Raw genomic sequence first — 15,923 nt, 5'->3', positions numbered from 1 at the left:
GTTGACAAAGCCAAAGTGGAGTTAATCTCTAATCTCCCTCCTCCAAATTTGGTCCGTTAAATCCGTTCCTTCCTTGGACATACCGGTTTCTATCGTCGTTTCATGAAAGATTTTAGCAAAATCTCTCGGCCCTTGTCTAATCTTCTTGCCAAGGATGTTCCATTCAATTTTGATGAAGCCTGTATGGAAGCTTTCATGAAACTACGCACTCTTCTCTCATCTGCCCCAATCATGAAACCGCCTAATTGGTCTTTTCCATTTGAGATCATGTGTGATGCATCAGATTATGCTTTAGGCGCTGTTTTGGGCCAACGTGTGGAAAAACTTCCATACGTTATCTATTATACTAGCAGGACTCTCTCCGATGCTCAGTTAAATTACACCACCACTGAGAAAGAATTGCTAGCTGTGGTGTATGCCTTGGATAAATTTCGTTCCTATCTTCTTGAATCCAAGGTTATTGTCTTCTCGGATCATGCCGCTCTTCGGCATTTACTCGCTAAAAAAGAGACCAAACCCTGTCTAATTCGATGGATACTCTTACTTTAAGAGTTTGACATTGAAATCCGGGACAAAAAAGGGACCGACAATGTTGTCGCAGACCATCTCTCTCGTTTACTCATTGAAAAATCTTCTGAATTTGCTGCAGTCCGTGATTCCTTACCGGATGAGCAACTTTTTCAGATTTCTCATTCCAATCTCCCTTGGTATGCGGATATTGTCAACTATCTAGCGATAGGCAAAATTCCATCCAATTGGTCCAAGCAAGAAAAAAACCGATTCTTCTCCTAAATTAAGCATTTCTTTTGGGAAGATCTAGAGTTGTTCAAATATTGCCTGGATCAAATCATTCGGAGATGCATTCCCGACCATGAAACCACAAGCGTCCTAAATTTCTGCCATACTCTTGCTTGTGGGGGACACTTCAGTGCCAAAAAGACCACCGACAAAGTCCTTCAAAGCAAATTTATTGGCCATCCTTGTTTCGAGATATATACAATTTCTATAAATCTTGTGAGCGTTGTCAACAGCTCGGATCCATGTCCCAGAGAGACATGATGCCCCTCACTCCCATCTTAATCATAGAAATTTTTGATGTGTGGGGGATCGACTTCATGGGATCATTCCCATTTTCTTATGGCTATGAGTACATTCTTGTAGCGGTGGATTGTGTTTCCAAGTGGGTTGAAGCCGAAGCTACCAAAACTAGTGATCAACTTCATTTAGTCCAACATTTTTAGTCATTTTGGTACGCCCCGGGCAATTATGAGTGACGGTGGAACTCATTTCCAAAATCGTTATCTTAAATCCATCCTCTCCAAGTACTCCGTCCTCCACAAGGTTGTCACACCTTACCATCCTCAAACGAGTGGTCAAGTGGAAGTATCTAATCAGGAGATTAAGCACATCTTGGAAAAAATGGTTCTACCAGACCGCAAAGATTGGTCATTAAGACTAAACGATGCGCTTTGGGCTTACCGGACAGCTTATAAGACACCCATTGGCATGCCGCCATATCAACTTGTCTTTGGCAAGGCATGTCATCTCCCCGTTGAACTATAGCACCGTGCTTATTGGGCCATAAAAAGGCTCAACTTTGATCTCAAACAAGCCGGCTCTACTCGTAAATTGCAACTCAATGAACTTGAGGAACTTCGAAATGATCCGTATGAAACCGCCAAAATCTATAAGGCAAAGACTAAAGCTTTTCATAACAAGCACATTGTCAAAAAGTCTTTTGCCCCTGCACAAAAAGTTTGGCTTTTCAATTCTAGATTAAGACTCTTTCCCGGTAAACTCCATTCACGTTGGGATGGTCCATATGTCATCACAGCCGTCTTTCCTCGTGGTGCCGTCGAACTCCAAGATCCTACTAATGGATCTCTCTTAAAAGTTAATGGCCAATGGCTTAAGCCTTACATTGATGGCATAATCCCTTTTTGAAAAGTTGAGAAAGTCCTATTGACGGACCCAATCTACGAGGATTAGTGCACCATGCAATGCCTGGTTCGTCTAGCTATCGACAATAAATTTAGCACTTATGGGAAGCAATTCTTCCAATTTCCAGACTTCCCTCCTTCAAGTTGCCTTGGCTAAAATTTTTTCGGAAATTCGCTAAGTATAGCCAAAATGTGACCTTTTATGGAATTGTCTCGAATTGCATTCCAAAAGTCAAATGCGGTTTTCTTAGTCATTTTAAGGTCTCGGTGCAATTTTTGGACTTTTGCAAGGTCATTCCGGTAATTTTCTCGATGAATCCAAAGATAACGGGAGATTCAGACCTCAAGTCTAGCATTTTTGAAAATGTGCTTCAATTCCTGTTCTGCAGGTTCTACGAGGTATCACGGGTCCTTAGCCACTTAAACTTTCAAATTCGGTTGTTTTTTACCCTGGCCCAGCCTTGTAAGGCCATCTTAAGCTGCACAAGGCAGCAGTAGAGAGGCCCCACGGGCGCCTGCCAAATGAGGCAACACGCAAACCAGCTCCTGCGGGGTCCCGCTAAGCCCTCGCGGGCCCCCGCTATCCATTCCACGGGCGCCCGCCGCCTTGGCAGTTATTGTTTTAAATGGGCTTTCAAGCCCATTTTTCCCTCTTTTATTCTCTCTTTAACCCTTCTCCCTCTCTACTCTCGCCCCCATCCCTCTCAAACCCTCAAACCATCCTCCAATCTATCTCTAACCTCCTCCCTCATTCAACTCACCCACCATCTTCTATCCTCCCTCATTATCTTGCATCATCATCAAGCATAAAGCAACTTTGTTCTTCCACATTGGGTACGTCTCTCTTCTCATTTTGTTTCTTTGATTTTATGATCAATGGAGGATGAGATTGATGTAGGAAAGGTTGTAGAATTTGTTGGGGTTGTGCATGGTTGATTCTAGGTACAAATTTTTGGGAATTTTCACCTTTCTAACCTCATTTTCCTCTCTTCTAATTTCTACTGCACGCCAGGTGTTTGACAAAAGTCCTGAACCAATTTTCTTCATTCCAATGGCTCCTAGGGTTATTTCCAAGCGTGTTCGGTCATCCGAGGGCCCTTCTAATGCTCCTCTGACCCCAAATTGGGCTGAATGGCCAATTGAAACCGAAGCTCGATTCAACATTGCACCTACTTTCGAGAACAATTTGGAGACCGCATGGTCCGTCCACGAATTGAGGGCCCGTGGCCTCGCCTCTCTTTTCAAACCGCGCACTCATTCTTACTTCCCGCGTGTGGTCCATCTGCTCGATGCCAACATGGTCCACTCATGTGAGGAACTGGACAAAATCAAAACCACCATTGATGGCTATGATTAAGAATTCGACTTGGACGACCTTGCTATGGCAATGGATTGCCCCTTGGTTTTGCCGGTGGATGAGGCGGGCCTCGCCCTTTATGTTGAAGGTCCCAATCAGCTTACCTTAGTGGACATTGTGGGAGAAATTTGTCATGGTCAATTCACTGAAAACAGAACCACAAGCACCAATAAATCTTTCTTACCATGCCGGCTATGGTTTCTAGATTTGGTCCTGGCCAAGAACGTCCTACCCGTGCCAGGCCATTCCGAGCGAAAAGGGGAATTTCTGAAAACCCTCTACTATGCTGAAAAGGAGTGTTGGTTTTGTGTCCCACAACTTGTCTGGGACCAATTGCTAAAAATCTACAATGAATTAATCTAGGTTCGATCGCGCACCACCACCACCTGGGTATTCCCATTTCCATACCTTATTACAAGGTTACTCAAAAATATGGGGTTCCAAGCTCCCCGTGGTGAACAGAAAGAGAAAGATGTGTTGAACTTCAACCTTGGGGTCTGGAAGTCCAGTATAGCTTAGCTTCAGACGTCCTGTCAAGCCCGCATTGGTGACAAGTTGGATTGGGGTGCTCCGGCCCCCCCTGTGGCTCCTGCTCCTCCTCATCCTGATGCCCCCGCTTCTCCAGCTGCCCCTTTTGTCCTACCACCGGATGTCATGACTCGCGTAGACTATCTTGCCTTGGATGCTCATCTCGATGCCTTTTCCTTGCGCTTTGATGCAATAGAGGGTGCCGTCCAGAAAACTCAGGAGAATCAAGAGATTCTGCAGGCTATGCTCCAGTCATTGATTGACCGTGCACCTGGCCCACCTGGTGCCTCCTCCTCTACTCCAATGGTGGAGTGATTTCATGTTTTTCTTCTTATTTCCTGTTTCAGTAGTACTTTTTAGACTTATTTTTTGCCGCGTTTGGCATTTACTTTTCAGTTTTTCTTTGGCACTTATAACTGCATCACTTTTACTATTTTGCATAGCTTATAGTTTTTAGTCAAATAAATTACAGTTATTTTCATTGAATTTGGATTCATATGATTCTTGCCTTGTATAGATATCTTTTGACAGGTTTTTGAAACCAAGTTTGGGGGCATGCTCAGGGAATTTACGAGCTGGCCTATTTTTGCACCGCCACTCCAATCCAATCATCTTGGTACTATTGTTCCTATCCCCCTTTGTTCATTCTCTTTGCTTATCCTTTGTCTTCTCACATTGGGGATAATGTGACATTCAAGTTTGGGGGTGCATGTGCATGCTATTACATTTTTGGTGCATGAGCATGTTAGTGCAGTTTCGATATTCTTTGCCCATTTGATATTTTTGCTCATTTTTTATGCTTGTAAGTTAATAAAATCATATCATTTAAAGGGAACTTTTTGAAGGTTGAAGCATGTGCTTAATACTTTGTGTATAGAAACCAAGACTTTTTAAAAAAAAAAAAATAAAGAAACTTTTGAATTAAACATGGTGATTCATAATTGGTTTGTATAAAAACTTCAATTAAATTTTCGTCGGATTTCATACTCTGTTATGCTTCACGTTGCACATTTGCACACCGAAAACCTAATTGTGAGGTGTGCTCAAATTGACCCTGATCGGGACTCAGTGATCTGAATTAATGACCCTGATGAATGGATATCCTTGGCATAATTTAATTAAAAAAATAAATAAAAAATTTCAATCAATGACCAGTCGAAGTTCATAGCCTTTCCAACTTGAGTTATAAAGCCCTATGAATGTTTCTACATTTAGCACCCTAAATCCATCTAGCTTGGGAGTTGTTGGCCTAACACTTGTTACATGGGTTGGTTAGAAAGTTTAAAGAACTTAGACATTGCACGGTTGTTCAAAAATAAATAAAGATGGTTCGTCGAAATTCGTAGCCTTTCCAATTCGAGTTATTAAGCCCTAGGAGTGGCTTTACACTTAGCGCCCTAAAGCCACCTGGCTTGGGAGTTGTTGGCCCAACACTTGCTACATGGGTTGGTTAGAAAGCTTAATGAATTCTCGACATTGCACGACCATAGTAGGTGATCTTTGGTGTTGATCAATAAAATTGTCAATAAGCAACAAAAGTTGTTCAGTTAATAAAGTTATGCCTTGGAAACCTCATTTACAAGGAGATTTAAGGATGTGAAAATGTGTTCTTGAGATTGGAAAAAGAGGGTAAAAGCCACATATTAGGAAGCCGGCTCACTTTCACTGAAGCTAGAGTTCATGTTATTCAAGAGATGACAATTGAAGTGTTTATATAGACCTTGATGATTGATGCATTTAAGTTGAACTTGTTTTGCCAGTTTGTGTTAAGGCTTCATATATGCAAGGTAGTCTGTCTAATGTCTATCTTCAAAATTTTCTGTTCTCCAAATCATAGTTGAGCTTCGTCGATATTTTTGTTTCATGATTGATGCATGTATTAGCATTTCATTAGTCGTCATTTGCATTAAGCTCTTTGTCTTGTTTTGCTAATGGACTAACAAAATGTAAGTTTGGGGGTGTGATAAGCGCCGAATATTACATATTCAAGCGCCTTTTCTTCCATTAGTTAAGTCCATTATTAGAGGATAATGTACAATTTTAATTTAGTTGTGTATTTCTTTTTGATTTCAGGTATTTTTCCCAAGAATGATCAAAGAAGCGGTCTTGACAACTTTTTGTTGAAATACGTGCGCCGTGTTGAGGAGTCATCTTTTCGACCTGACTTCTTCTGTTGCTATTTTGTGAAGTCATGACTGAGTGTTCATCATGGAAGTGCGTCCACGGTCCGGCGTGAAGAAGGCTTGCAAGAAGCCTTGTTAATGTAGCAAAGCCAAGCTCCCACGGGTGCCCGCCGCACCACCGCGGGCGCCCACCGAACCCCTCAACTCTCTAGCTGCTTTCACGGAGCCTTGGTAAGCCCCTATAGAAACTCCCGCAGCCCTCATCAGGAGCCCGCCGTGCCACCGTGGGCGCCCGTCATTCACTCTAGTGGCATCTTCTCGAAGACAATCCTCCGCGGGCGCCCACCAACCTGCAGAAAGCAGTTCAACTGCTCCTGTTTTTCAGCATTTTTGTCTCCTTATCTTCATTTTATGTGGCTTAGCTTGATGCAGAGGGGGGAGCTCGGGATTTGGGGGTATGGTGAGTAGGTTTTAGTTGTAATAAAGAAAAAATCTCACATCTCATATCTCATATCTCAAGTTTTGGAGGAGGCTAAGGGCTAGAGAGGGAAAGGAGTGTTCTTGAGTTTAGGGTGTGAAAATAGAGAGTGGTTCTTCCTCTTCTTCTTCATACTTTGTAATTATGGGTAACTAACTCCCTATTTAGGGAGGTGACGGAGCTCTATCTTATAAGCATTGCTCTATTTTGATTTATATTTGGGGATTAATGTATATGTGTGATCTTTCCATGAACTAGAGCAATTTATGTTATGTAAAGAACTCCAATGCTTAAATGATCATTTTGGGTTAATTATCTTGTTTTAGATTATTTTTCTCTCATGATTATATTGTTACATTTTCATAGTGACAATGGGGATGAGTTCATGGAAGTGTTTTTATTGGCATGATATTTAGGAATTTTGATAATCTATTGCTTAGGGCTTTCCTTTGATAGATTCTTCTTGATTTCTATTTCATGTGCTCCTATTATGAGACTAAGGGCTTGATGATCTATGGCTTGGTGATCATGTCTAAGGTTGCATCCTAGTTTAGGTGACCAAAACATGTAGTGCTTTGGTAGGTTATTCTTGCCTATTGATTTCATAATTTTCTTGAAGGAAATATAGCTACTTTATGTTGTTATATTTTATGGTAATTTATATATGTTACTTCCCCAAAGTAAATCATGCCATAGCATGCTTATTGATAGGTAGTGGATTCACCTCCCTAACTCCCATTTCTTATTGTCTTTATCTCGTACTCCCTTGCATTCTCAATTTATGCACATTTTAATTCCTACTTTTAGTGACAATCCAACAAATCCTCTATAAACCCCTTTATCATTCTAAAAGATGATTCTAGTTACTTAGGTTGCCATAAACTAGCAGTCTTAATAGTTCGACTTACCCAACTAATAGCCCTATTTTACAATGATTTGTGCTATTGCAAAGGTTGATGTATAATTGACAACCGATCACCAATCGGAGTTTTAAAAGTTGTTCGGTAAGCTCATAATACATCATTTAGTCTGAATGACCAATCCTTATGATCTGGCTTAACCGTTTTTTCAAGAATTCTCTTAATTTCACGATTGGATATTTCAACTTAGCCATTTGTTTGGGGATAATAGGGAATGAAAACTTTATGAGTGATGTAGTATTTGTGTACTAAAGTACGATAGTACCTATTACATGCTTATATATGTGATTTGAGGTTATGTAACTTGAGTTTTAACCAGAAAAGTGACTATAACAGTTTTTCATCTTTTAAACGCTCAAATGCTAGGGTTTCACAAGTGAAAAGCCTTATTGAGTTGTGATTGTGATACACCTCGCTTGAACCATTGAAAATATCATTTGAGCAAGTGTACAATGGTGATACAATGTTGAGGGAACTATCTTCAGGTCAGTGACAATACAAAATTCTAATTTTGCCCTTCTTTCACAAATTCTGCAGAATGATGTGTAGTTGTTGTTGTTGATACATTAAAATGGATTTTCACTCTTATCTTGTATAATAGTTTGAGTATTGTTGTAATACGCTCTTTTATATGTAATTGGTGAGCTGTGAGATCTTGTAGGGTCCAAGTAGGGTTGCTTAGGACAAGAGGAGTGCTGTTAAACACCAAGTAGAGCTAGTATGTGTGTAGAGGCTGTGAAAACTAGTGTTTCATATTGTACAAGGGTGTATGCAGAGAGTAAGACAGCTGAGTGTGTAACTACTTGCATACAACTAATGGAGATTGCATTGGTTGCAACCAAAAACTAAAGTTTTTGATCTCTAGTTGAGAGAGATTTTCCTTAGAAAATCTAGGTGTACTTATGGTTGAATGATTGAGCATTGTGTGTGTATTGAAAACACTAGAGTGTATTGAAAACACACCTAGTGTTGAAAGAAGTTACGTTAAAGAACTAGTTCAAGCCCCCCAATTTTTCTTCTCTTTGTTCATCAATACTGTTAAGCAAAAAACATATATATATATATATATAATAAAAAAAATTAAATAGTGAGGTTCTTTTTTAATTTTAAAAGTTTTCCTCAAGGTCTTTTGTGAATTTTGTAGGAATTTAATCAAGGAAATTCTATAATTATCGATATCATAATTTGTGTGTAGAAAATGAAAATAATAGAAATTCAATAGCAAACAATGGGAGGTTTTTGAAATTCAAATAACATAAATCGCAGTGGGTGCAATTGCCTTCATTGGTCCCAATGTGGCTTTACCACTGTCCAATTCATTATTTATTGGTATGAGAGTGAATCAATCCCTAATTCAAGGCGCTATGCTATACGCAAAAAAAAAAAAAAAAAAAAAAAAAAAAAAAAAAAAAAAAAAAATCTGGTTCATGTCATGATCATTAACATATTTTTCACAGTTAAGGTAAACGAGTAAATATGGTTCTCTGTTGCAAGCCCGACTGCCCGTGTGGTGTTAGAGTGCAGTAGGAATGTAGTAGAAATTATATAGATTTGGAAGGGACAATATTATATATAATATAAATGTGGTCAGAAAGGCATCTCAACAGCTGCTAAGTAGGAATTTGGTAGAAATTATTATAAACTATAATTATTCGTGTTAAGCCATTAATCACAAATAAACATGAATCCCATAATCTTAGAACTTCATTATTTTCACATAGTATATAATGCATAAATAAATATAGTTAGATACAAATACCTCGATCTGTGACTGCAAATATCGTAGAGATCAAGTCCAACATCGAGATCCTTTCTACCATGAACTAATCTACAACTCTGATCAACAGGCAAATGTGGAAACTAGTTTATCTCTCTTAGCCTTTTGCACACATAAAACTTTTACGTGTTGTATCATTAATCGTACATAATTGATGGAATATATGCACTTTTATAAAGGCAGAGAGAGGACCAGTTTTCCTTTTAGTAACATAATTCTACTTTCCATCAAAGTAAGGAATAAGAAGGAAAACACTTTTCCAATAAGTAATTACCAAAAAGGTAATTATAAGTTGAACAAGAATAAATAATATTAATTGATATCTATTTACTTAGCCACCAAGTAATATGTCACATGTCAAAATCATGTGGGCCACAATTAAATAAATAATCTTACATTCTCCCACTTGGCACATATGATAACTTCTGTAGTGGTTTAGTAAAATAGTCATTAGTGTGCACCATAAATCAAATTAAGATATTAATATGGTTATCATAAATACCATGGTAAATAAACTGCCAATGCGAGTCATGGCGGTTATATGTCCGTAAATGACATAGTCCGTTCCATATACCACAACACTTGTAACCTATTCAACATAGTCTATAAATGAGAAATATCAATAATAATCTAACAATAATGTCTTTTCCAAGACTATTCCTATTACCATTTATTAAAGCAATACGTACACGTACATTAATTAATAGGAAATATTAAAAACACATTTAATCAGCGCAAAATGTCAAATATATATATAAGCACTGTTAAACAATCCACAATTAAAAAATAATCATCATTGACTACATTCAAGACCCATTCTTTTAACATGTTCCATAAATGTCTTGGGTGGTAGTCCATTTGTTAATGGATTGCAATCATAAGTTATGTGCTTATATATTCAATAGACATTCGTTATTTCTAAATATCTTCTTTAATGATAACGTATTTCAACTTTAGAATACCTATCATTTTTCATACAAGAAGATCAACAATTGCAGCATAAATTTTCAGCAATCTGAAAATGGTACCCATAACTCCAAATCCTGAAATAAATTCAGAAATAATAAATTGTAACCTCAAAGCATGCTACTAATTAAATAATTCATAATAGACAAAGTAATAAAAAATTACTTTATACTTTTTCATAATATTGTTCTTCCAACCAAAAGAAACAAATAACCAATTAAAAAAAAATGTCTTTCTAAGTGTGAGCATATAATTTTTTATCACATACCAACTTGTATATACATCAAACTCCACAATATATGCATATGGAATATTTTTCGCTTCTTTACCTTCTAGCTAATTCATTCTTTGAGATTGCATTAGGCTGGATTTATCCCCTTTTATGTATGAAGCAATACTGGTTGAATAATGTTCCATATCAAATCTTTCTAGAACTCCTTCAATATATACTTTTTGAGACAATCCTAAAAATCCTAGTGATCTATCATGAAATATTTCTATTTCTATCACGTAGGATATCTCATCCATATATTTCATTTCAAAGTTCTGATAACTTCATATAATAAACTACTATCACTACTAGTAAATAAAATATCATTAATATATAGAATCAGAAATATAAACTTATTCCCACTAACCTTCTAGTATATACACTAATCAACAGTGTTTTTCTTAAAAACCAAAAGAAATAATGGTATCATTAAACTTAATATATCATTGTTAGGAAGCTTGTTTAAATCCATATATTGGCATCTTAAGTTTACAAACCATGAATTCTTTACCCTCTAATATGACGCCTTCAGGTTGTTCCATATGGACTTTCTCTTATAAACTTCCATTCATAAAAGTTGTATTCACATTCATTTAATGTAACTTTAAATTATAATAAGTTACTAATGCCATGATATTTTAAAAGATTCCTTCTTAGATACTAGAGAGAAGGTTTCTTTATAATCTCTTCATTCATGACACTAATCCATTTAGTAAAATCATTACTGTTAATGGCTTGTGAATATGTAACCGGATCCGTATATATCTCACTATATATCAGAAACAAATTCTTGCAGATATATCACATAGTCATCCGGAATAGCAAATCTCCTTTCTCTTTCAGATCGTCTTAATGTTATTCCTTATGATTCTTCTACAATCTATTCATTGGTGACAATCTCATTATAGAGTTGTTGATCATTCAATTGTTTTTCGTTGTTATACAGTTCAACAACTGAAGGAACAATTATTTCCTTAGAAGTTATGGGTAAAGACATTTGTACCCTAACTTCTGGAATGATCAAATTCTTATTTTTATCACTCCCACTGATTTCACCATTCTTAATGAATCTGTCATTACCGGTTTCAATAATTATCGTACTATGTTTAGGATAGTAAAACTTATACCCTTTAGATTACTTAACATCCATAACATTATGGGTAACGAGGAATTACTTAACATACTCCTAACCAATTCCATAAGAGTACGATTACGCCTTACAGCTACACGCTTCTACTGTGGCATGTATAGCAAAGTGTATTAAGCACAAATGCCATATATTTCAAGGAGTTTAACAAACGGTTAGAGTATTAACCCGTTTCATCATATTTTCTATAATATTCTCCACTTCTATATGACCTTATGATTTTCACTTTTCTATCTAATTGTTTTTCAACCTCATTTATGTATACTTTAAGAGTTCAAGAGTACCCACTGATTGATATTTTTCATACAACAAATAGATATATCCATAATGTGAAAAATCAACTATAAAGGCAATAAATACTTTTCTCCTCTAAAAAATGGAACATTAGAAGGTCTACAAATAATAATTTTAAGAAATTATGTACTTATTGTGGCTCATTTATTTGTGTATTTAGTTTGTTTACCTTTAATACAATTCACATACACCAAAATTAGTAAAGTTTAGATTCAGAAGAATCACATTCTTTACTAATTTTCCTAACCTTTCACTATATATTAACCTAATCTTTTATGCCACAAGAAAGAAAAAATTTCTATTAATTGAGCTACGCTTAATTCTGACATTATGATGCAAGATCAAAAGGTTTTTAATAAATAAACTATCAAGTTTGAATTTACAGAAATCATCAACAATAATACCGTAACTCACAAATTAGAATTTCTTGAATAAACATCATTATCAAATTAAAATTAAAAACCATTAACTTAAAATTTTGAAATAAAATCAAATTATAGGAAATTGAATAAACATAAAAAGTTTAAAATAATTTAAATAAAATCCACTGTCTAACATTAAACATAATGTCATAATGGTTTTAACAAATTTTTATTTTATTTTCCCAATTATCATAAATAAGAAATTCTAATTTGAATTTGTGGTTTAGGCCAAAAAAATTATTGCATCTATTAGAAACATAAATATTAGTACTTAAGTCAACCTATCATATATTAGAAATAATTTCAATAAGTAATTCGAAATATACAAAAACCAAAAGCTTACCATTCTTTTTCGAATAATTCTTTATATTTCATGTAATCTTTCTAAAAGTGTTAAATACATTAATGACACTTTTTCATTATTACATTCCTTTCTTTTAGTAGATTGACTTAAATCTTTTAATTTTGGGTGTTGCTCACTTAATGCCCTTTCAGGCTTATTCCCAAATTTATTTCTAACTTCTTGAGTCATGAGATGAACTTAATGATTACTTGCTACTTAAGCCTTGTCTCCTCCTAAATTAACATAATAGTCAATTCATTCACTACCACTTGTCTTAATAGTGTTAATTCGAAATGACCCATACTAAATAAACAAGAAACTGAGAATAAATTAAATAAGAAAATTCTCATTCAAAATCATCCATAAGGTTCTCAATTTTACAGCAACATTAGTCATCTAAAAATACGATCATACATGGTACGAGTATCAACAAAAAATGCATAGTAATTATATCAATTATTAATTTTAGTTTTTGATATTTATTTACAATACGAAAACATTCTTATAATCAAATATTCATTAGCACTATCACTATGGGGAACAATTATAAGTATCATAATTCATGAAATATTGTAATTATGTTTACTACTAAAATTAATATTCATCAACCATTATGGTTAGGCCACTTTGGTAGCTACCAACCTTTACATAATATGAATATTAAATTAGATAGTAACTAATTTATGATTAATTATGTCTAGTACAAAAATTAATATTCATCAATCATTATGATTGGGCCACTTTGGTAGCTACCAATCTTCACATAATATGAATATTAAATTAGACAGAGATTAATTCATTATTAAGTTATATTTACTACTAAAATTAATATTCATTGACCATTATGGTCAGGCCACTTTGGTAGCTAATAACCCTTACATAATATGATTATTAAATTAGCTAGTAACTAATTAATCATTAATTTACCCATTTAATATTATACACACATACTTATACTGATCGATCCAAATTTAGATAAGTTCGATCCCAGAAACTTAATAGTCCAAAAAATTAATAAAAAAATATCCTTTTACTTTATATACATAATAAAATATGTTATTTTTACTTTCAGACTTGAAGATTATAATTGAATCAATTTAAAATTGATTCTCCAATATGTATGTATGTATGGGTACAAAACGATAATTTATTTACAATTAGATTAAATTTTTAAACTTACACATATAAATAAATACATATACTTTGTGTATTTAATTATTTATTATTTTTTAGATAATTAAAAATAAAGTCTTTCATACTTTATACAATTCAAATCACGCACGAAGACCAATAATCCATTATGCATGAAATTAGTAATACTTTATACAATTCAAATCACGCACGAAGACCAATAATCCATTATGCATGAAATTAGTAATACTTTATACAATTCAAATCACGCACGAAGACCAATAATCCATTATGCATGAAATTAGTAATACTTTATACAATTCAAATCACGCACGAAGACCAATAATCCATTATGCATGAAATCAGTAATACAAATTGCATTGTTTGTCTATTTATAAACATTCTGCATCTTGCTTGAAGTATAATACAAACTGACGATTCACAATATGTACTCAAATTTATCATAATCCATGAATAGCCCATGAGACTAATAAATAAACACATACAGTGTATATGTAATTCGAAAAGAAAAATTAATTATATAGTTATTTAATTTTAGATTATTTTTTATACATATATTATTTATGAAAACTTTAGTGAAAAATAAAGAGTTCCTAAACCATTTGCTCTAATACCACATGTAAACTATAATTATTCGTGTTAAGCCATTAATTACAAATAAACATGAATCCCATAATCTTAGAACTTCATTATTTTCACATAGTCTATAACGCATAAATAAATATAATTAGATATAAATATCTCGATCTGTGATTGCAAATATTGTAGAGATTAAGTCCAACATTGAGATCCTTTCTACCACGAACTAATTTGCAACTCTGATCAATAGGTAAAAGTGGAAACTGGTTTCTCTCTCTTGGCCTTTTGCACACATAAAACTTTTACGTGTTGTATCATTAATCGTACATAATTAATGGAATACATGCACTTTTATAAAGGCAGAAAGAGGACCAGTTTTTCTTTTAGTAACATAATTCTACTTTCCATCAAAGTAAGAAATAAGAAGGAAAACACTTCTCCAATAAGTAATTACCAAAAAGGTAATTATAAGTTGACCAAGAATAAATAATATTTATTGATATCTATTTACTTAGCCACCAAGTAATATGTTACATGTCAAAATTATGTGAGCCACAATTAAATAAATAATCTTACAATTATATATATGTACGATAATATTATATGACAAATGATGTGAAAAAAGCATCGAAACAGCCGCCCAAAACCTTCAATTATGCAAATCCCTAAAATTAACTTATAATTTAAGAAGAAAAGGCTAAAACGTGGTAGGTTGATTGCTGTACTTAAATGTGCAATTTGTATATATAAATACATGTATATAAGCATATCCAGTCTACCGTAGTTACACACACAGTGACAGAGAGAGAGAGAGAGAGAGAGAGAGAGAAGATGAGGAAGCTATCTATAGACCTAATGCTCTGCTTAGTGGTCATGGTGATGCCTACGGTGTATGGAATTGCTCAAGAGCCCAAAGCAGTTGAAGAGTGGTTCCAAAAGCTGAGTCCCAAGAAGGAAAAGGAAACAAAGCTTCACTTCTATTTCCATGACATAGTAAGTGGCAAGAACCCAACTGCAACGCGGGTGGCCCAGTCCAACTTCACTGATAAATCCCCCACCTTTTTCGGCATGGTTGTGATTCTGGATGACCCACTAACGGCAGGGCCCAAGCCCACTTCCAAGATCATTGGTCGAGCCTAGAGAATCTATGCCTCAGCTGGATTGAAGGAGTTAGGTCTGCTTATGACCTTGAATTTTCATTTCACAGATGAAAAGACAATGGTAGCACTCTCGCGGTTCTAGGCCGGAATCCAGCACTGAATTTGTACAGGGAAATGTCCGTCGTCGGTGGGTCAGGTGCTTTTCGACTCGCCCGTGGAATTGCCAGTGCAAAGACGTATTGGGTTAATACTACCACGGCTGATGCTATTGTTGAATACAATGTCATAGGTCTTCATTATTAGGCCTTGGTTGGATGACAAGTTCTTCTTAATTTGCCCTTGTCTTATATTTCATCAATTTTTTATGTTTTCAAAAGGGCCAGCTCCTTCAAATTCAGTCAAATAAGGTAAAGTGGATTCACTAAAAGAAACCCATTTTAAGTTGGGTATGTTTTGTTGGAATCTAGTATGCCATGCTTTTGTTGTATCTCTTGGAGTTTATCAGGGAGTTTTCGGACTTTTCAAT

At 35.1% G+C, this 15,923-nt stretch overlaps 1 pseudogene; it reads left to right on the top strand.

The window, feature by feature from the left end:
* The first annotated feature begins 15,128 nt into the window (after window positions 1-15,128).
* LOC132298839 (dirigent protein 23-like) lies at window positions 15,129-15,700 on the top strand (annotated as a pseudogene).
* The last annotated feature ends 223 nt before the right edge of the window (window positions 15,701-15,923 follow it).

The sequence above is a fragment of the Cornus florida genome, unplaced genomic scaffold (genome assembly GCF_030987335.1).
Source record: "Cornus florida cultivar Cherokee Brave unplaced genomic scaffold, ASM3098733v1 CherokeeBrave_3.0.0_Hap2_Chr03, whole genome shotgun sequence".
NCBI classification, from domain to species: domain Eukaryota; kingdom Viridiplantae; phylum Streptophyta; class Magnoliopsida; order Cornales; family Cornaceae; genus Cornus; species Cornus florida.
This window is presented reverse-complemented; position numbering and strand designations above follow the sequence as displayed.